This window comes from Sciurus carolinensis, chromosome 15 (assembly GCF_902686445.1).
Source record: "Sciurus carolinensis chromosome 15, mSciCar1.2, whole genome shotgun sequence".
NCBI lineage: Eukaryota > Metazoa > Chordata > Mammalia > Rodentia > Sciuridae > Sciurus > Sciurus carolinensis.
Genome location: NC_062227.1, coordinates 79,095,219 through 79,118,637, shown reverse-complemented (window position 1 = coordinate 79,118,637; position 23,419 = coordinate 79,095,219). Strand labels below are relative to the sequence as shown.

The 23,419-nt window shown below is 38.0% G+C and overlaps 1 protein-coding gene across 1 annotated transcript in view; it reads right to left on the bottom strand.

Annotated features, from left to right (window-relative positions):
• Nucleotides 1–23,419, bottom strand: part of Znf407 (zinc finger protein 407) — a 430,584-nt gene that overhangs the window by 34,464 nt on the left and 372,701 nt on the right.

Sequence of the window (23,419 nt, the reverse complement as noted above, 5' to 3'; positions counted from 1 at the left end):
CTGGAAACACAATATGGCTTGTTGAATGACTAAATACAATCTGATTCTTCCAGGGCTGCAGCAGCCTAGCAGAGGCCAGAGTAGACAGCACTCTGCTCTCCGTCTCACTGCTGACACAAGTCCATCACCAGGCAGTGTGACAATCAGCATATAGTCCATGTGGGAGGTGTTGGAAGTGCTCAAGAGAAGCCACAGGGCATCCTGACTCCATCTCTCTTCTTCCTCCATTTCCTTTTCCCTTTCCTTTTCTCTCCCTCCCTCCCTCACTCTCTCCCTCCCTATCTTCCTCCCTCCCTCCCTCCCTCTTTCTCCCCCCTGCCCCGCTTTTTTTTACTGGGAATTGAACCCAAGGGCCCCAGTCCTTTCCTTTTTGAGACACGGTCTCACTCAGTTGCCCAAGATGGCCTGGAACTTGCAATCCTCCTGCTTCAGACTCTGAGTTTCTGGGATCACAGGTACATGCCACCCAGACTGCTCAACTTCCTTCTCGGAGTCTTCGGTCTCCTTAACGTGGACACTACTCCCTCTCACCACCTCCTGTGTTGACTCAATATCCTTGGACTGGCCTTGAACTCTGTGGTCCTCAGGGTTTCACTTGGACCCTCTCTTCTGTCTCCTCACTTTCTCCTGAGGTGACTGTCTCCTAAATCTGTTGTCTGCTCCAAATCAGAGATCAAAAAGCATCAACACTTGTCCATCAGTCAAGATAGAAAACCAGCAATCTTTCTCAATCCACCCAACTACCCTGCCTTCCGTTTACAATTCACTGGTGAGTCCTGCCAACTCCATCTCCAGCATGTACCCTGTATCTTCCCTCTTTGCTTTGTAACCAAGGCTTAGTCTAGACCACCTGTATCTTTATGATCACCATCTCCTAACTAGTTTCCTAAGTCTACACTCCCTAATCCATTCTGCATAGATGAGAAGACTGAACCCTAAAATTAAAATTTGCTGTTGTAATTTCCACGATGAGAGTCTGAAACTCTCCCACAGCCTGTCTGGTCCTCCTCACAGGTCACATGCTTTAGCTTCCTCACTCTCAGTCACACTGGTCTGAACTCTCACTGCTTCTGTGTGCCAAAGGCTCTCTCCCTCTGAAGGTCCTTGCACTTGGTCACCCTCTTCCTGAAATGCTCTTGAGTCCTCCTCCCCTCCCATGGCTTGTCCTCAGTGAAGATACAAGCCTCCAATTCCTGTGCAAGTGTCTAGTTAGTCCTCATCACAGGCCACCTGCTGTGGTCTTTCAAGTGTGGCCTTGCCACCACTTGTGGTGGGTCATTTTAGTCTTTGTACCTAGAGTGCAAACTCCACAGGCACAGGGATGACAGTGCTTCCTGATGGAGTCCTGAACTCAGCACAGTGACTGGCACCCGGCAGATGCTCCTTAATGACTGCTGGATTAGTGGATGGATCGGCGTAGTGAACCAGGACTGTGAGGGCAAAGCCCTGCAGAAGCGATCATCTACTTAGGCAAGGGAAATCTTTTATCTTTTGATATGGCCTAAGCTCAAAATACTGAAGGTGTGCATGTGGTCAGCTACAGTAGGAACTAATGAAGACTACAGCAGCTGAACCAACACCAATACCCCTTGAACTATGAGTTGCTGGTCAATGAATCCATAGGCTACTGAATCAAGCTGTACTGGTTTAGAAGAGCTGCAAGTCTATTCAGTTGAACAATTTACTCCCATGTCTCACACAGCAGATTTTATTGAAATTAAGAACACAATTAATAAGCACCTCTTCTGATATGGATTCTACCTTACCAAAGTAAACATTTCATCTGATCTTCTTTGGAGGTGGGTATACATTACATAATAATCAAAAATACAAAAATTTGGACTATTATGAATGGCTCAGGTGGTTTTGTTATAAAGTCTAATTCTGTGGGATCACACCAAGTGAAGCCAACTCTTGGATTATTTTGCTCTCCTTTGTCTAAGAGTACTAACAATGCTTTGCATTCTAATACTCAGGCTATGTTCAATGTGAGGATTAGCAAGATTAAAGGAATTTTAGGTAAACACTTTGAGGCATCTGTCGTGTATTACAATATATTAAAATAAGCCTTCCTTGTCTCTACTTAACAGAATGTTGCTGCATTTTCTGTCTGGGCCAGACAGAATTGCTCATCTTCCCCTCACAGCCCATCTGCTTTTTGCCCAAGCTGTCTGCAAGACAACACTCTAAAGAGAGAGACATGCGATTTGTAGAGGATGTTAATACACTTAACACTGTTATTTACAACAAACTGAAAACCTCGCATCTCACTTATCATATAGGATAATCACTCTGCACGGAACTATGCAACCAAAAAAAGAAATATTTGAAGAACATCCAATTTCTGCTTGGGAGGCCAAAGGGGAATAGACATACTTGGCACCATAAAGACTAATTATTATTTTCAAAGGATGAAAAAGCTGCTGAAGAAGTATCAGGACATCTACAGCGTCACAGTCCTCAGAGCAATTCCAACAATAGGAGTAGCCATTTTTAAAGGCATCCTTCTCACACCTGAGAAAGTCTTCAAATGAAACACAAAACAAAACACTTTCTTCCTATGATGCCTTTGGGGGAGTGGGGGTAGGGAAAAGGGAAGGGAAGGGAAAATGCTGGCTAAGAGTGCAAAGCAGAATGTTCTGAACACTGCACAGTCTGCTCCTTAACAATCAACACGGAGCACACTACCCGACCTGCCACATTTATAACCCTATGCTGATATTCAAATTTTCTGTCTTAAGCTAAAGAAAGATTGAATACCCTGCTGTTGTGTGGCCAAGATTGAAGAGGTGTCTCACTGACATTGTTCAAAGTTTATGAAAATATATGAATGCTCAAATGTCATTGGCTTTGCGCCTCCAACAGACTGTGGTTTTATGAGAAATCAGTCTTTTAATCAAAATGATTGAATACCTTAAGGTCGAATCCAAAGATATCAGTTAATATCTAGAAACGTGCTATTTCTGCAAATTTTGCCAAGCTGTACATATTGTGGTGCATTTTAAAGTGTTAATTTGTGCATTCCATATTGAAAATGGATCTTGAGTTTTAGCTTTTTGTCAAGCAAAAACATATGGTTACAAGCTCTATGCATTTTACGTGACGGCTGTTGAAGCTGTCACATGTGCAAACTTGATAACCGATGTGACACAGACGCAAATAATTTGCTTGTTTAGTAACAATTCAAAGATTCATTATTCATGCAAACACACATTTTTTAAAATGATCAGATGGAAATAGTCTTCATTTTGTGCAACCTAGTCTGGTTGGTGTGCAAACTCAGATAAAATAAAGCTGGGAACTAAGTGGTATTAACAAATCCAAGAATATGGGTATTTTCAGATAATTATTGAACCAGATGGTGTTTTTTGTTAATTCTGCCATCAGTCTGAGAACTTGATGTCTTACATCTGCACTTGGTAAAATAAATTTTACCACTGACGTTTTTTCAGTTTTCTTAAAATACTTCAATCAGTTTAAAACCAAGATTTGCAAACATCTGTCACAGTGTATGCCTATGAGATGAAATTATTTGAGAAAATTTCCTTTAAAAATATACACTATTATATAGAACTTTAAATTTGTCACCCTTTAAACTAAATTTTTATAATTACTAGTTGTAAAAGTAAAATATAAGAATATGTAGCACACTTGAAAATGAATGTGGATAATAGGTCACGAAAAGTGAGGGTTCAACTTCACATCCTGCACAAGCACAAGAATGGGAAGTTATACTCCATTGTATGTATGATATGTCAAAATACATCCTACTGTAATGTACAACTAAAAGAAACAAATAAATTAAAAAAATAAATTTAAAAAAAGTGAGGGCTTGTCTGAAACTCCTATCCTGGAATTTCACACTATCTCATTTCACTATCCTTGACTTAACATAGAAAGATAAATGCAATACATTCTTTTTTCTGTATGCTTTAGGTAAATTTTCTATATGATATGATTAGAAGTTAGGAAAAAATGATGAACTGATCAAAAGACAGGGGACCGATTAAAGAATTTCTTCTGCAACTAGGTTAATCAGCATCAATAGAATTCTTCACCACTACAGCTCAAGTACTCTGCCTTATTAACAAGTGAGGAGGACTTGAAACCAGCCTACCCATGTTGGGTTCTTTTTCAGAGATGGAAAGAGGGGCACTTAAAAACATAAAAACCCTTCAAATGGCTTAAGTACTTTTAAGGTAACATTCTTACTAAAGCACAGACAAAAATCTTATTTCAAAGCAAATCATGAATTCACACCTTTTGATAAATTTCATTTGTGTAACAGTCTTTGGTTCCCTGGCTAGATAAGGAATTTTTGAGGGGAAGTCTGAGTTTCCCACGTGTCTTCCCTTTTCCTTCTCCTAGTCCCGGTCTCCATACAAAACTGCTTCAACATGAGCATGGTGCTTTCTGAGACGAACACGCCCAGTATTTACTGCACACAACCCAAACCAACCAAAAACTAGTTATCCACATAATAACCAATTTGAACTATTCCAACTGCAATAAGCTGGAAAATATGTAAAACAAGCTAAATGAGGCAAGCTAATAAGGAGTTTCCTATTTCAAAGCAGAGGTTCTACTAAACAGAGATGGATGAAATAAATTATACCACCAATACTTTAGTCAAAGAGGTATCCGTGTAGGTACAGAGTAGTTGATAATATTTCACAACCACAATTTCCTGGCCATGAGAACCTGAGATCTACCACACAGCAGAGAGTTCTAAAAACAGAAGTAACACTGATCCCAGAGAGAGAATTTCTGGTTGCTCCAAGAGGGGAAGGTGGTAAGTCAGGAAGCAGCAGTTGTCAGCAGTTAAATCAGAGGGGAGCAGGGTAGCTCTGATTAGTTGGACCCTAAGAAGTGAGATGATTTAGTGGCTGATTTGTCCCTTGATTTACTGAGACATGGAGTTATTAAATTTCTATAATAAATTATTAATCAATTACACTTAAATAGGATCAATTATTTAGTTACATCAAACATCAATGTTATCAATTATAATTGTGACTATATCATTACGATTCCATTTATAATAATATAAACTAATCATAATTGATAGTATATTAATAGCAAATTTAAGGCTTATTATAAGATATACACTGATCAGTAATTTTCACAGGTATTTAATTCATATATTCTTAGATGGCATTAATTATCACCTTTGTCTATTATCTTATCTATTATCACCTTTCATGATTAAATTCAAGAGTAACTGTAAAGTGCTGTACTGAGAATTTGAACCCAGGCTCGTCTACCTCCCATGGGGTGCTCTGAATCACTGTGTATTACAGCTGGCTCTGAGATAAAAGCACTCAAGGAATGATGTGGCTCCGAACTCCAATATCCAGGATGCTTTCAATAAGTAGCACTGTGGAAATATTTCTCTGTCTCTCTCATCAAAGGATAAGAATATTTTTAAGGTACTCAATTCATATCATCCTTCAAAAAACTGGGACCAACTAAACCATTACCTGCAATAGAGGCACATCATAAGGATCTGTTCATGTACTTTTTCTTTTGCTAATTTGATGAGAAAAAGTATATAATTGTTGTTTTCTTTCAAAAAAAGAGCCTGCATTTATTTAGTTACAAGTTATGAATACATTTCCACAAGTTTTTATTTCCTATCTGATGACTAATCTGTCATCTTTTAGTGAGTTTGTAGCATTCTTCCCATTGATTTGTATGAGTTCTTTATATACAAGGTTATATAATTTTAATGTATTATTTGATCAGAAGATATTTTATCAGCGTTGAAGTTGGCTTTTTATTTGGAAAAATCATGACATACAGGATTTAGTTTATCAGACAACTAACTATCTGTTCTTTTATTATTTCCTTTATTTGCTCAATTTCTGGTAAGTTCTCTCATCATGATTTTGGCTTTATTCTACTTCTGTATAGGATTTTATAATTTTGTTTTTATATTTAACTCTTCGATGCATCTACATGTATCTTTATGAACTATGTCCAATAAAAATCTAAATTGAGTTCTCTGTTAAACTGCTATCTCGGACAGCCTCACAGATTAACAATTAAATAGTATTTTCCTTTTACATTGATTTTGAGTTCTGTTAAGAATGTATATATATATGTGTCCACATATATGTACATGCAAATATAAGTGCATTATTTTAATGATTTCATGTAACATTCTGCTTTTAATCAATCTATTTAATCTATTTTTTACACCTATTTTTCTCATTTGTTATATCTATGGGAAGGTTTTCAATTTTTGTATATTTATCTTGTATTCAACCATTTCACTAAACTTTTAATCTCATAGTTTAATAAAAACGCCCAGGGAATTTTCTGTGCACAGAATAGTTTCTGAGCAAATGACTTTCCTCTGTCCAGTGGCTTCCTTTCTCTGTGGTTTTAATCCTACTCTCAGTGACCAGAGCTTTCAGCACTTTGGATGCTGCTACAAACTGCACATGGCCCTGCTCTCCTTTCCCAGGTGGGTGTTTCTCATCAGATGATCTTAGTTGCCAACTGACTAACACTCAGTAAAAGAATTCATTTTCTCCTCCCTTGCTGGGTTACTCATCTTGACAAAAATCTTACCATTTTCTTATACTTTTGAATTTTATTTTATGTGTTCTGTATATGTTTACATACTTCATATAAGTACTTCATAATTTTTAATAGGATAAGGACAATACACAACATAATAAATTTAGTTTGCTCAACTTTTGAGTTATCTGAAATGGTTTTAAGTCAAATGATTCTTTTTGGCATCCCTTGAGGTATTCATTTTATCTTCTCACTTAACCAGCTGAGGTAATTAAGACATTTTCTAACGTTCTATAGTCTTAAATGGGCCTGAGTAGATTATTCTATTTACTAGGTTCTACTGGGGACCTTAAGGTCTATACTCTGAGTTTATCTAATAATTGAGAAAGTGATTGAAAAATTTTGAAGAATTTTGTATGAGTGCACACAAAGACCACAGATGCAAAAAAATGCACTTTTGAAGTTTACTAAACTTGCAAAAAACTGCAATTCCTATGCCCCATAAAGCTCCCAAAACATTAAGAAATGAAAAGGGTTCAGATTTATTCCGGCATCATTTAATTGACATTTTCAAGATGTGTCAACCTTAAATCACAGCTTATTTTCATAAAAGCAGTGCATTATCAATTGCTATATAAAATTTTTATTTCAAAATTTTTCTTGATTCATCATGTTTACCTAATTTCTACTCAAATTATCTTGAATTTATTAATTTTTGTTTTCTAGATAATTTATTTTGTCTTTGATTATTTCATTACTCTATTTTGATATGGCATTTTTATATTGTTATTTTAAATTATTTATTTCATACTTTACCTTCTATTTAATTATAAAAGCATTTGAAATTGTGAATTTATTTCTAAGATCAACATCAGATAAATCCTATAGGTTCTAACATGACATATTTTGTTTTTCATTACTTAAAAAAAGTCCTCAACTATACTCTTGATTTACTTGCTTTTCCCTATTATGTGGGACAGTATATTAATATTTTCAGGTAGTTGGGTTTTTTCACCTGTTTAAATTTTTATTGTTAATCATATGAGAGAATATGATTTCATAATTTCTGGTTTCTTAAATTTCTAAATTTTCCTTTAAAGCCAATTGTAAGTTCTATATATTTTTCAACAGATGCTTGATCATAAAGTTAATGCTGTTAAATAATTACAAGTTAACCGTATATCTATTAATTCCATTTCAATTATATCATTTGAATAATAAGAGTTGAAATATCAACTGTTGAAACCATGACTTTTCCCTTTTTATTGATATGTCATCAACTGCCGAGGATTAAACTCTTACATCTCCACCAGTGTGTTCATAGCATTTTCTTTTTGAACTCAATATGGTTTGCTTAGTGCTCCTTTCATTAGATAACTCATAATGCTTTATTTTCATATATATTTTTAAAAATCAAAACTTCATTAAACCCCCATAATGTGCTAGATATTTTTTTTGGGATCTGGGGCTACAGCAGGGAACAGCCTCCAACCTGAGGAAAATAATAGAAATTAAATAAGTAAAATACAAAGTGTTTCAGATGATTTCAGGGGTATTTTGAAGATAAGCCAAGAGCATTTCCTGAAAGCCTGGACATGGATCTGTTGAAACAAAAGAGATCACTAAGTAGATTTCACCACGCCTGCGATAGCACCTTGTGGACACACAGGGGATGCTGTAGCACCATCAGAAAAGGCTTTGATGAGAGCTGTCAAGTGGCAAAGACTGGAAACAGGTGGGAGAACAGACCAATGCCTATCTGAGGAGGGAGATCAAGTGCAAAGCCAGAGGTGGAAGCAGGTCTGCGTGCTGAGGGCCAGCAAGGAGGCAGCACGACTGCAGCAAGGCAGTCAAAGGGCAGTGAGCGATGAGCCTGGGAGCCACATTACCTACTGTGCAAGTTTCACTTTTACTGTTGAGTAAAAAGGGAAGTCATGGGAGGGTTTTGAGCAGAAAAGGAACAGGAATTGACATGTGTTAGACCTGCAGTGTCCACTAGCCAATGTTTAATTAAAAATTAATTAAAAATTAATTTAAAACTCAGGTCCTGAGTTTAGGTCCTGAGTTAGTTTTAGGTCCACATTTGAGTGGCTACTATGGAAAGTACAGACAGAGTAGCATTTTCTATGCTCCTGGACAGGGGCCATTTGAGAAGAATGACTCTGGGTTATACAGAAAACATCCGGCAGCAGAGCAAGGGTGGAAACAGCGGAGGTGAAATGGAGGCTACTGATGAGAAACAATGGCTGTGTGGACCAGAGTGTACAATGGAAGGAAGGCACAGTGACATTTTTGAAGATTAGTCATGAGCATTTGTTGGGCAGCACGCAGAGTCAATCAGTTCTTCAAAAATGAAGTACTATGCACCAACCTGATTTTATCAATCACTGTTTACCTCAAGGAAAGGCACTGGGAGAGTGGTTACTGGATCATATAAGCTAAATATCCCAAACATAAAAATGCAGAATCCAAATGTGCCACAATAAAAAACTCTGAGCAACAGGTGGAAAATTCCACACCTAACTTTAAGTTAGGCAGACCCATCTGAAATCTGAAACCCTTCTGGTCAGGAATCCAACCTGTAGCAACATCTTGGCTACATGAGAAAGACTTACAGGCTCTTCTGGTTAAAAGCACTGACTCTTCACTTGGGCCTGAAGCTGCCTGATGGGTCACTAAAAGCAGGATGAAGTCTTGGCGTGTCTGCCTCTACTTTGTATCTATCTCCTTTGCTCTGAGTTGCTGTGAACTCCAGGAACAAAAGTGATGGATAAACGTCTTGTGAGGAGAGTTCAAACCATCCCCCAAGTAACAGCAACTTTCCTGTCATGCACAAGGCCCTGCAAGATGATCAACCTTCTGACCTGGAAGGCTTGACTGCATACGTCCTGTCCCCACTTTTGTTCCTTCCCTGTTTAAACCTGAAGTTCATGTCAGTCCCTTAACACAAGACTGAAGACTTTGATCCCCCTTGTCTTCCTGAGAGAGCGACATTGAATAAATTCCTTTTCTGTCTTTTATCATTACTTTTTCCCTTTGGTTTCTGGGGCGAATGACTAGACCTGATTCATTAGGACCCCTAGAGTTGGGCCTGTGGCCTTGCACTCCAGTTACAGCTTCTCCACACAAAATAAAGAAAACCTTGGTCCTATCGATTTTATCCCTAAAATTAGTGGATGTCCAGTGTTCCTATAAGTCAGGGTCATATGGGAATTGGGAAAAAAAAATTTCAAAACTTTCCTTAAGCCGGAAGGCACATAAATTACTAACCCTTAAACAAGACCAATGAACCTTCTGCAAGATGACAAAGTATCCTTCTAGCCAGTGTAGAAAACATGGGTGAAGTGACTGTACCCACTTAATTATGTGAACAAAAAGATCTGTTTATAATATCAAAATGGTTTAAATATAGTTCTTGTCTATTTCAGATTGTTGAACAAAAAAATTTTTTTAAAATGCCCTATCAGTTTTAAAATAAAACTATCTCTTATTTCTTGCCAGAAGACACCATTAAGTTATAAAACTAACAATGGCTTTCATTTCTCTCTCTCTGATTACCCCAACAGCCACATGTCTGAAGAAGCTCAGGATCTGCAGGGCCTGTCACAGTGCAGAAACACGTCTTCTTAAACTAAATGTGAAATTCCAGTAATTGAAGTGATAAATCTAGTGTTTTTGTGCCAGCTACTTTTGATGAGAACCATAGTAGTAAATTAGGAAAGATTCTGTGCTGTTACATCACAGTAAAAGCCTTTCCATTACCTGTTGTCAGTCACTAGGGAAGGGCAAATAACTCAGCTGTCAATCTAGCTGGGAAGCCTGAAGTTTTGTGAATGATCAATAAAGAAAAAAATGTATAAACTTTCCATTTTCTTCATGTAATTCTTTAGAAAACTCTAAGTTGTTTTTCTTTCCTTAGACTGGAGCACATCTCGTTTAGTTAGAAATATAGTGGAGATCACAGAATATTTCTTTTTTTTTTATAGCTTGTTATATGTCATCTTGTTTTCAAGTGGAGTATGAGTGCTACATTCAATAAGTATGAGCATTATACTCTGACTTCTGAGGGTGATTTTACACATGGCACAGACTTAATTAAATTACTAATAACTATTAAATTCATTTTGTAATTGATTTTCAGCTAGAATATTTATTGTCAAATTTCTAATATAAAATTCTATTTTTTAGTATTCCTTTGTATTACAGAAAAATAATATAGAAATTACATCCATTTAGTACTCTTCTGAAAACAGCTAAGGCAAAAGGTAAATGCTGGTATCCTAGCCCACATCAGCCTGCTTATGGAATATATACATAGAAAGAACTGTATAAGGTACTGTTTAAACATTCCATTCAGGTTCCAGCTTCCACTGTACAACATTTGTCTCAGTTCTTGAAACGAGACAATGGGATGCACACTTCTTAAGCTACTATGAAATTTCCAACTCATCGGTGGGAATGGCTATGACTGTTGGAACATGGTGCTCATGAACTGGCTCTCCTCTACATAGTCCTATTCAGTTCTTCGATGTTTTAAAGAAGAAAAAATTGTAATATGGATAAATTCTTGTCAAATTTTACTTTCAACTTAGATAAAAAGAAAACAAGTAGAAGTACTTGAAAGAGCAATGAAAAAGCATTAATGGAGACTAAGTATCTCATGTCCCTTATCGTCAGTCAACACATGAAACTTCATTTACCAGATATTTTGGGTGAGGGTTCAAAATGGTCAAAAGAAATAAGAATATGACCACTTAAGAAGAATAAGAAACAACAAGATTAGAGGAATGATGTATCTGGAATAAAAGTTTTAATTTGGCTAAAAATGTGCAGTTGTGTGCACCTTTCTTATTAAAAGCAATCTTCTAGTCACTTGAAGGAAGACAGAAAGGCAGGAAAGGAAACCCCATCGAAGGCAAACAGGTGAAGAGGTACTCAAATGCAACGTGACAGTGTGATTTCCTAAGACCCCAGAACCTCAAAGGAAAAACTTTACCTGTTTTCTTTAGAAAGTAAATTGTTAAAAAACTATGTAAAGGTAAACACTGGGAGAGCATTTTGAAACTTATTTTTTCCCCCATCTCATATCTTCAGTAAGCTAGGATCAAGATACCCCAAACAAACACGACTATCCATCTGGTAGCAGTTACACATAGTTCAAAGTTTTTTCCTAGAAAATGTGAAACTTACACAGGACTTGACCCATAATCTCAAGTCTTTCTGCCAACAGAAATGTTGAGTACTGAACAGATTTTCACAAGTATTCAAGCTAAAGAAAAACAGGATTCTGTCAGTGATGTACTTAACCTAAACTGGGCAACTTAAGGCTCTGGATGTCATTTATCTATAATCATAACAGGCAAGAGTCAAGAAAACACAGGATACAAGAAACATAAAAATAAACAGCACAGTTGCTTAATCATTTTTAGAGAAGCTTTATCGCTGTGGGGTGAGTGGTCTGACTGTGGAGTCAAGTCACACAATGCCAACCCTGCCACACACATCGGCACAGGTGCACTTCAGTTTCCACCCCGCTTCATGGGCACAACTCCAGGACAGTTCTGAAGGCTCTCCACTAGTCACCAAACCACACATATTTCCTGTTTAGACAAAACCTTCTTTGGGCTTCTTATTAGAGAGGGATAAGGAGGAGAGAGAGGTATGCATTCTTTCCTCTGCTGCCATTTAAATATGTCATTAAAAGTGCAAAGGAGAAAAACGACTACTCATCACTTAATAGATATGGGTCTAGATTGATTCCTGCTGCGTGACACCATGTCTTCTGTGAGTCCCCTAGCCCTGACGTGACTTTGCAGGGAGCACACTTTCCTACAATTGCTCACATGTCACTGCATCTATTTTTCGTTTCAAATCAGGGATTAAATATGCATTTGGACTCCCACGTAGATGATCTGAAGCACAGCAAAATGGCTGTGTTTTCAACAATAGGCTAAACAAATCTAGCAAACATTAAGGAAAAAGCTACCAATAAGCACCAAGTGCTTCTTCCAGTGCAGAACTGGGTGCTCTATGCCTATTATCAAAGCTGTTGTGCTGTTATGTGTGGAACCTCCTATGAGTCATTTAGAAAAAAAAAAAAAAAAAAAAAAAAGAGCTCTTTCTGTCATTACTGATACTGAGTTAATTTTGAAAAATAAAAAACAAAACAAAACAAAAAACTTCAAGGAGCTAATTGCTAAACTTTGAAAAGTGCATGTTTTCCCAGTGAATACAGCTTACTTTAGTAAGTAAAACAAGCCACTGATAAAATAAGGGATCTATATCCCTCTTTTACTATTATGAAATTAAGCTAACATTTCTGTAACAAACTGAATTGCAAAACAGCAAGTTCACAACAAAGTTAGAACTTTTTCTCTTTATTCTTCTTCTACTATAGAGGTTTTGAAATGGTCAAATCCACCTAGGTGCATTACCAGTTGAAAGTTTGAGGGGAGAATTACTTCTAACCTTTACATTACTACCAAACTGATTAAGGTTTTCAATGATTTGGAACAAATATTTTTATTTAAAGTCACTGCTATGAGCCTTCTGCAAAGGGAAGTAAAACTGTAAAACAAAATCCTGGAGGTTAAAATGCTATAAATCATGTGAGCACCACACACTCTAGATCTCCCAGCCTGTTAGTAACACTATCTGTTCTGACGGGCTTTAAAGCGCAGTGATGTCCATTTCAGTTAATTCACGAAGTGTTTGGAAATGGATTTCAGTACAGGTGCCCAAGATACTCTGAATAGAAAGTATGGGTGGCACACTAGGTGGTCTGAGAGCTCAACTGGCCCATCACACAATTGCACCAGTGTTGCGCTGTGATCAATTTACTAAACTGTATCAATAACCGGGTGGAAACTTGTTTCTGCAGGTTTAAAAAGAGGCTTAATATGTCACACAATATATATTTAAACACAAAATATGAATTTAAATCCCACTATTCTCAGCGAATATTTATGTAAATTTTACTGGGCTAGTAAAAAGTCATCCTGAACACTTGGCAGAAAAAGTCAGTTTGTTATTGGGCATAATTTACACAGAATATATTTCAAACAAATATACCAAATTTGCCCTGATACCTTATAATTTCCCCTTATAAGCCTTTTCAAAGGGGAATTATAATGCAAGTTAAGATACATGAAATTTATTAAAAAAACCACTTAGGTAGATTCTATTTGATATTTTAAGAATATTGAGACCCAAAATAACTCTTGTATCCATTCATTAAAAAAAATCATTAAAAACTGACTATAAGCCAATTTTGGAAAAAATATTCAAATGGATTAATATTTTCCTATCACCTACTTTCTTGATTACATGGATTCACATTGTTTGTAAGCAAAGCAAAAATATTTAACAGAGCATTGTTTGTAGTATGATGAACAGGAGAAGCAACCCAAATGTGCACATACAATGACACTGGAAATGGATGAATACAACTATGGTATGTCCACACTATTATATGTTATGTGCTTATTCAGATGAACAGGTAGATCTCTATCTACTGATTTGGAGGAGAAAAAGCAAATTACAGATTTAGGCATCTAGTAATATTTCTATCGCCTTCCAAAAAAATTATAAGGGACATATACTTTCTAATTACAGAGGCACACCTAGCTGTGAGTTGCAATTTGCAGGAATCTGAGGTTATCATTTTTGTGTTGTTTTATTTGTGTAATAAGTTCATTATCACTTTCGTACATTTAAAGTATCCAAGAGAGAAGACAAAAAGCAAGCACAAAGCCAATGTTTTTAAAAAAGATTAACTAAATGAGGCAGATTTTCAACCAATCTCATGCAAGTATTCTAAATGCTTCATTCCTGCAAAGTTTCCTGTTCACAGCCTGGGAAAGGACAGTGGATACAGGTTTCTTTTGGGCCATTCAGGGATGTCCCATCCTCTGTTGTTTTTAATGGGGATTTGACTGCACTTGAAAAGGTACCACTCTTTACTAATGTGAAAGGGCAGTGTTTTACAAATTCAAGACTTATTTGCTATCCAAATGTGTGCCTCTCCCTCAAGAAAAATATTCATTTAGCTAGAACTATAAATGGGGGCGGGGAGTGAGACGTGCATTAGTCAAACACATAAGGGAGAGGTGCATGCAGCAATCCATGCACTCCCAACTCTGGGAAAAATGGGAGAATGGCAGGCTTCCCCTTCCACCACAGGTGCACCCTACTGTCACCTGGGGCATCTGTGATGTTTTGAATACAGCTGTGATTCATTACAACTGCTGTGATTCCAATGTAACTGAAATTTTCAGCATGCTTGCCTTAACCCTAGACGAGTGTATAAGCAGCAGGGATACAAAAAGATCAACATGTGTGGCTTGTACTCAGCAATCACAAATAAGTGGCAGAAAAATCATCCCCAGTGACCCTCTTGTTATTTTGGTGACACATGACTGTTGTACTTTCTGAGAATTTAGTTGTGCACACAGCTCTATCTTGTGAATCATCTATCTTATTTTATTAACAGTTCACACAAATCTGTGCACATCCCATCTCATCTGTCCAGACTTCTAGACTATCCCACCTGAACCTGGCCAGTCCCAGGGAGCTCTTTGGAGACACATGTCCCTGGCCTTTCTCTCAGGAAATCTCACCAGCAGAGAGCAGGTGTGTAACTGGGGATTCAGGGAAGTCAGGTCATACTTTCCCGCTACTGGGAAATGCAGGATCAGAACAGGTATGCACAGAACACAGCACTACCACCAGAGTTTCCAGGGCAGTGGCCAAAGGAAAGGTCACAAGCAAAATGACAAATGTGCACAAGGTCCTCTTCTGAAGTCTCCTCCCACTGTATGCCTTTCAGTTCTTCTGTACTGTCACCTCCTGCTAATTTCAAGACATTTTACTTTATTTCTTTAACAAGGCACTGACTGTAAGCTATACTTCTGATTTAGAACAAATTACTGGGATTTCTGATTTCAGAAATAACAAAATGCCAAAATACCCTATGATTGTAGAAATGTGACATGTTTACCTTTTTGGATAGAGCAGTGGTGAAGAGCTGGGTGTGGAATGGGTTCCAACCCAGGCTCTGCCATTTGCACCAAGAACAGGTGACTGAAACTGTCTGTATCTGGGTTTGCTTGACTACTGTGTTAGGAATCATGGTGAAGACTGCATGATTGGATGTTTGTGGAAAGCTTACAATAGTGCCCAGCATCCTAAGTGTTTAACAGGTATCATTCTTGTTTGCATTGTTAAAAAAAAAAAAAAAATTCCTTTTCTCTCTTTCTAAATCCACCCTTATAAAAGCAGTCATCATACTATTTATTACCAACACTTAGCTAGGAATCAAGTTAACTGAGTAAGGGGATACATGGGCTAATTGCCCTTGAGGTATTTACATTTAAAAATAATTTGGGGACAAATATGTTTTCTCAAGTGCTGGGACACGCAGGGCTGATATGTTTGAGCTTGGGAGTTTTATTTTTATTCATATGATCATGTTAGGTCTTATAGTTTTTTATTTATCTGCCTATTATTTATAGTTTGTGGATTATGTAAAACTATCTATAAAATGTAAAAAAATCAGCTCTGAATTAATAGTACAGAGTACAGCAGTGTGACATAAAAACAGACAAAAATCAATAACTTTCCTATATACCAATAAAAATGAATTATAAATAAAGTGGAAGAATTATACTCACAAGTACCACAAAGTGTTAACTACCTAGGAAAAACAACTGGTCGAGGGACTTAAAACAAAACTTGAGTACCTGGTGAGAAAAAGTGTTTCTGTAAATGAAGTTTTAATATTATAAAGATGCCAACTTCCTTAAAGTTTATTCTGAAAGAAACAAAATAGAATATCTACATTAATCAAGAAAACAGAAATGTAGTTGGGAAAAGAATGGGTTCCTGATAGAATAGAAGAAGAAAGTACATGGAACAGAATAAAGAGTCTGAAGAAAATAAAGTGCATGTGGGATCAAATATGAGCATTTCAAATAAGAGAGGGAAAAGTATGGATCATTCTGAAAAATATTGGGAGAGTAACCATTTGGGGGTAAAAATGAACATATTTTGCTGTCACTTTTTATGTCAAAATATATCCCAAAGGGATTAAGAGTTTAAATATACAAAAAGTAAGACTACAAAAATATCAAAATGTATAGTTGCACCCATTTTCTTTGAGAGATGTGTTCCAAGACCCTCAAGAGAAGTCTGAAACCATGATGGTACCAAGGCCTATATATACTGTTCTGTACTATGCATATGTATCTCTGGTAAAAGTTTTGTTTTTTGTTTTTGCAGTGCTGGCAACGGAACCTGGCACCTTGCACGTTAGGCAAGTTCTGTATCACTGAATTACGTCCCCAGTTCTTTTTCAATCTCTATTTGAGTCAGTGTCTAGCTAACCTGCCTAGGCTGGCCTCAAACTTGTGATCCTCCTGTCACAGACTCCTGAGTGGCGGGAACTATAGGCATGCGTCAACACGTCCAGTCTGTACACATGATGAAGTTTAATTTATACATTAGATGTAGCAAGACATTAACAAGTATAGCTGATAAATTAGAACAACTATAACAACATACTGTAACATACATTATTTGAATGGGTTTTTCCTTTCTCTCTCTCAAAATACTCTAACTGTGCTGTGCTCACCCTTTTTGAGATGGCAGAAATAAGTAAACATAACTCAATGATAACAGTGAAACACAAAACTTAGTATCATTAAACAACCAATCAGCTCTATGCAACTTTCATGAGCTCTACATTAATCTCAAGACAAAACTGAAATGGTGAAGATGTATCTATCATCTGACCACTGAGAAAAAGAAAAGTGATATTAGCAAAAGACAGTTCACAATTTTAGGGAAAAAGCATTCTAGAAAAAAATCTAAATTAGAGGAATAAATAACTTTCAACATGGTTATATCTTGTAGCTTTAAACTATGAAAAGCAATAAATAAATAAATAAATAAATAAATAAAATAAAATAAAATAAAAGCAAATAAACCAAAGAAAACCAACAAATCCACAACTGCAGTGGAAAAATTACATACATCTATTTCAGTATTTGGTGAGTGTCAGACAAACAAATCAGAAAGGACACAGACAATCTGAACCATGCAATGAAGAAGCTTTATCCAGTAGCCCACAGAACATATACAATACGGCACCCAATACAGAAGCTTAATCCAACAGTCCACAGAACATACAGAAGATAGCATCCAACACAGAAGCTTAATTCAATCGCCCACAGAACACAAAGAATATGGCATCCAACATGGAAGCTTAATCCAACAGTCCACAGAACACACAGAAGATGGCATCCAACAGAAGCTTAATCCAATGGCCCACCTAACACATTGAATATGGCGTCCAATTTAGAAGCTTAATCCATAGCCCAGAGAACATACAGAAAATGGCGTCCAACGCGGGTAAATACAACTTCCTGGCATGCTCACACCAAAAATTTATGAAAATGCCTGCTCACTATACCAAAAAGGCAAGCTTTGGCATGAAGAACTGGTTCATAGAGATTGTGTTCTCTGACTACAGTGCAATTAAATTACAGATAACAAGTCAAAGAAATGTAAAGCCTCCAAACACCAGGAAGTATAAGAACAATTTAAGACAATTTAAGAGATTAAAAAAAGAAATCAAAGTGGAAATCAGAAAATATTAAGGGATAAAGGATTATAAAAGTTCTAGAATATTAAAACTTATAGGATGCAGCTAAGGCATAACTATGAGGAAAATTCAGAATATTTATTGTTAGGGTCCATAAAAGAAAAGAAGTAAGAACATTTATTAACTAAGCATTCAACTTGAGAAATCAGAAAAAGAATAAGAGTAAATGAAAATAAAAGAGCAAAAATTATTAAACATAAAACACATAACAAAAAGAACCAACAAAGCTAAAAGCTGCCAATCTGAAGAGGGTCACAAAATTAGCAAAGCACTCTCATAAACTGAGAGGCAGCACAGAGGAACATTATTGGGAATGACAGGGGACACAGCAGATGAGTCAGGTCAGAGGCATCTTCCTAAGAGATGGTACACAGGTCCAGTGTACACAACACATCACTCATAATGACTGTTTTACCACAGCATCCATCTGTCTCCAGACTTTAAACAGATACAACAGAAGAAAATTCATATAAAAACTAAGTGAAAATCCACAAGAGCAAAGTTATGGAATCAGCCTAGGTGTCCATCAACAGATGAATGGATGAAGAAAATGTGGTATATATAAACAATGGAGTCTTCTTACTCAGGCACAAAGAACAAAATTATGTCATTTGCAGTAAAATGGATGGAACTGGAGACCATGATTTTGAGTAAAATAAGTGAGATTTGGAGAGAAAAAATATTGTACATTTTCTCTCATATGTGGAAGGTAGAGGGAAACAGGAAAAAGGGACATCATACAAGTAAAAGGTGGACCATTAGAGTAGAGAGGTGGGGCAGGTGCTGAGGAAACTGATCAAATTATGCTTTATGTATATACAGATATATCACAATGGAACCCACCATTCTGAATAAATAATATACACCTGATAATAATATAATATACACCTGATAATAATATAAAGTGAGTGACAGCTTCTAATGAAAAGTCAAACACTCCTACATACTCAACGCCACTGTAGTCTTCCTGAGCCTACATGTTTACAATCAAGTTCACCACAGGCTGACCAGGTGACAAGTCAGTCACCTATTGCAAGAAACTGGACAGTATCACAGGAGTGTGGGAACTGAATACTTTCTAAAGTTCCCAGCTTATTCAAGGGCACTGACTTAGCCAGAGAGTGCATGATTGATGAGAAAGTAGTTCTAAGTATGATTTAGGGGGGAAAAAGACATGTTTTAGCTTTAGTTTAAGGAGACAAGAATTTAATATTCTGTTTTCTGCAACAGAAATGAGGGGATATAATGATATTGAAATAAGTAAATATCTGTGATAACCTCAGGGGAAAAGAATGACAATCTATGTCCAAGATTTTCAAGCTCAATAAAAATGAATTTTCTACATAGGGGTGTGTGTGTGTGTGTGTGTGTGTGTGTGTGTGTGTGTGTGCGGTTTTTTGGTATTTTTGGCAAATCTCTCTTAAGGGAAAAAAGAAAATTATACATTCAACAAAAATAGGCCTGGTAAGTTGGGACATGGTCTGAGCTGAATCAGATTGCTTACTGCCTTCAACATAAAAACTTATACAAACAATAGATCTCAAAAAAAAAAAACTTTAAAAAAGGAAAGTTCTTTTGTTTTAGAGACCAGAAGTGCAACAGAAACTAAATATAATAAAAAATGAAAATTCAGGTACAGGAATTATGCACTTCATACTGAATAATTATTTCTGTACTGCCCGTAAATCCTCTCTGGTAAGCTGTGCATCTAAAACTCATCGAACTGCCAAGGGGTAAACGCAGCTCCATCCATCAAGCAGCCACTTGACAAATACATTCCATAATAGAAGTTTATTTTTATGGGAGGCTGAATCAAGGACTTTCCCATGCATACAAAAACTTGTCAAAATTATTTATGAGTCTTGCTGAGACACACAATATGTCATATCAAACTCCTATTTTCCTTCCAAGCACAGACTGTCAATATCTCTGCTACTATCAATAATGGGGACAAAACTGATAGAGGCCCTCAGGAGTCTGAGGTCATGTGTGCTCCCAGCCACCCAGTGTGGCCAAGAAGGGGCCTTCAGCAGCTCTAGGAGGGGAGGGTAAGGTGAGTACCTGGCACTGCACCCAGGGCTTTGCAACACAAAGTAGAAACATATGCTTGAAAAGTTATGGTTGATTATGGCTGAAGTAAAACAAAAGTAACAGAAGATATTGCATCTTTGGTTTTGCACAGAAAGTATTAAGTGTGATTAAAAAAAACCACACACACACAGGAATAACACTTGAAAATCATGGAAACTGCCCAGGTCTTGTGAACTTTCATGGCTGTAGGATAAGCTTGATGGAATGAGTGAGATGGGAGATCTCCCCCTCCCCTGGAAGGGGACATCTGCTATATAACGAGGTCAGGTGAGCTGGTTCTGTGACCCCAGCACTGCTGTCATTTTACCTGACAAGGAGATATCAGCTGATAAACACAGTGAGGTGTTTGCATTTTGGTGACATGGACCTTCCCTGCTCTGCCTTGCTGTTGTCCCCAGGGAAGGAATTCACTGAGAACAATGGAAAATGGTGAAGGACCCTTGAGATAATTTATAGCCATAGAAAAATAACATTACCACCGTTTAGCTTTGTGGGCAATGGGATCTTAAGTCTCCGATCAAAGCTGGTCTTAGGAACTAGTTGGTAGAGCAAAAGCAGACACACTTCTGAGAAGGCTACCTCATTCTCTGAGAAAGCCCATTTGATCACTGCCACTTCTCTTGGGGTATGGCCCACATAATGGGAAGGACGGCCAAGAAGCACATGGACCAATGATGATCCATGGTGGCCACAACTTAGTGGTGCTGAGAGAGGTACAGAGTGGGGAAAGGGGTTGTTAATGCTCCCTTTAGTTTCATGATACAAACAGAAACAGCATCCCTGTGAAGTCTGCTTTACAACTTTACTGCTCTACTTGGGTCCTACTTATGAAGCCACACCTTCTGGTGAATGAAGAAGACGAGCAGCTGCGGGATTCTTACAGGTCCCCGGGCATCTTCCGGCACTCTACCGTCAGCAGGAGTCAAGAGCGTGGGGAGCCTGGCACACGTCCAGTCCAGGCAGTGGCTGACCCTGGTCCCTCACTGAGCTGCTCTCACTTGGGATCAGGCAAGCCACTCAGAATTTTTTTCTTTCTAGTAGAATGCTTAAAGTCAACTAAAAAAAGAAGTTAAGTGAGATGGAAGCCTACTTCTTTCTCTTCCTCTGTGGAATTAGGACAAGGAATAACAGGAAAGGCAAAAGGAGAAAAAGGGGCTGTCTTAAAGAAATCATTTCTCTCATCTTACCAGTACTTTTTTTGAAATAAATTCTAAGCACCACACAGCACCCTATCCAAGGCTGTAAGAACCTGTCGTGTTGCAAACAATTCCCATCCATTAATAATATAAAAATAGACTCCCTGAAGGAAAGGGAGCAATGGAGCTACTTAGAAAATTCTGTGTGTAGTCCACAGCTGTCAAACAGCTGAGTCGAGTGGTACCTGGTGAGCAGAAGGGCAGGGCTCCAGTCAGAACACCGCTGAAACATTATGCTTCATGTTTGCCAGAAGTCACTCCTTCATTGTGGAAGCATAAGACACTATCTTGAGGCTTTCAAAATAATTACTTGAAATAACTGGAATAGGAAAGCCCTATTCCCCGCTCCCCAAATATTGAGATGATGTTGTTTAATAAATATACCATCTACTATTTTCAGATATAAACAAAAAGAATTTGGAGGTTTGTGTTCCAAGGACAAAGCCTGCTGCAGCTGAAGTTGCCTTGGTAAGCTGTTAAAGCTGATCTTCCAACAAAATGCCTACAAGAAATCCAGTGGGGAAAGCAGTGATACTGCCTTTTATTTGTGAAACACTTTGATCTGTTCCTCCATTTAACATGCAAGGCACCTTTAAGGCAGAGGGTGCAAAGGAGCTGAGGGGCTGGTGACCAGGGTCACCAGGTTTGGAAGGGATATGGTGAGAACCAGAACCCAATCTTCCTCCCTCCGCAGATACTGCTGCCTGACCACCATGGCACTCCTAGGGCTGGAGAGGGGAGGTGGGGCCAGAGAGAGAAAGGGAAGCCACTGCTGAGAAATCCACATTCAGAACCCTCTAGTTAGAATGTTTTGTCATTAAATGATTTCAATCATGAAGAGGTCAACAGACAAACTGCAAATGGATCCACATCAGAAAGAACAAATCCATGTACTTTCAAACATACAAGCCTGCAAAGCTGGAAGGAAACCCAAATTTGATGGTGTTAGCTCCCCACCCTCACTGGGAGGAGTGAGCCCTCTCCAGCCCACAGGGAGTTCTCAGGTGAGTTGTCTCTGTGGTGGCCCAGGGCTTTCCTCTATCCAGGCAGCTGCAGTGGGCCTCTGCCTGCATGTCGTCCCAACTACCATGGCCAGCTTTACGTACCAGCTCCACCACCGACCGAGACCAAGCATGCACTACATGTGGAGCAATGCTCACGGAAGCCAACTGATTTTATTTTCTTCAGTCTTTAAAACTCTCTGCAGAGGAGCAGTTTCATTTTGGTTTTGAGGGAATGAGGCTCTGAGAATTCGGGCTGCCTACGAAGGCGAGTCAAGATGTGGATCGATTTGATGCCCGGCTCTGAAGCCTGCAATGTGCTCCCCACTGCTACCTTTCTTTTTCTTTGTCTACGGAGGTTTTTCACCTTGGCACTGCTGATATTTGGGGTCACACTGCTTTTGGCAGTGAGGACTAACCTGTGCACTGTAGGATTATAGCAGCTGCCTGGCCTCCCACCACTAGGTGCCAGTAGCTTCCTCCCTCCACAAAGCTGTGACAACCCTACATGCCTCCGAACCCTGCGAATGTCCCTTGCCCCTGGCTGAGAACTACTGGTCTAACCATTGACTCAGTCGCTATGCAACCTACTGTATTTCAATCTCTACTCTTTGTGTCATCTTTAGAAAATACATGTTTTAGTCAGTTTTTTTCACTGCTGTGACCAAACGACCTGACAAGAACAATTTAGAGGAGAAAAATTTATTTGGGGTTCACAGTTTCAGAAGCCTCAGTCCAGAGACAGCCAATTCCTTTGCTCTGTGCCACAGCTGAGGCAGAACATCAAGATGGAGGATCATGGCACAGGAAAACAACTCAAGGTGATTAGAAAGCAGAGATGACCCTCAGCAGAGACAAAATATATACCCCCAAGGCATGTTCCCAATGACTCACCTCCTCCAGCCACACCCTAACTGCTTGCAGTTATACCACAGTTAATCCCT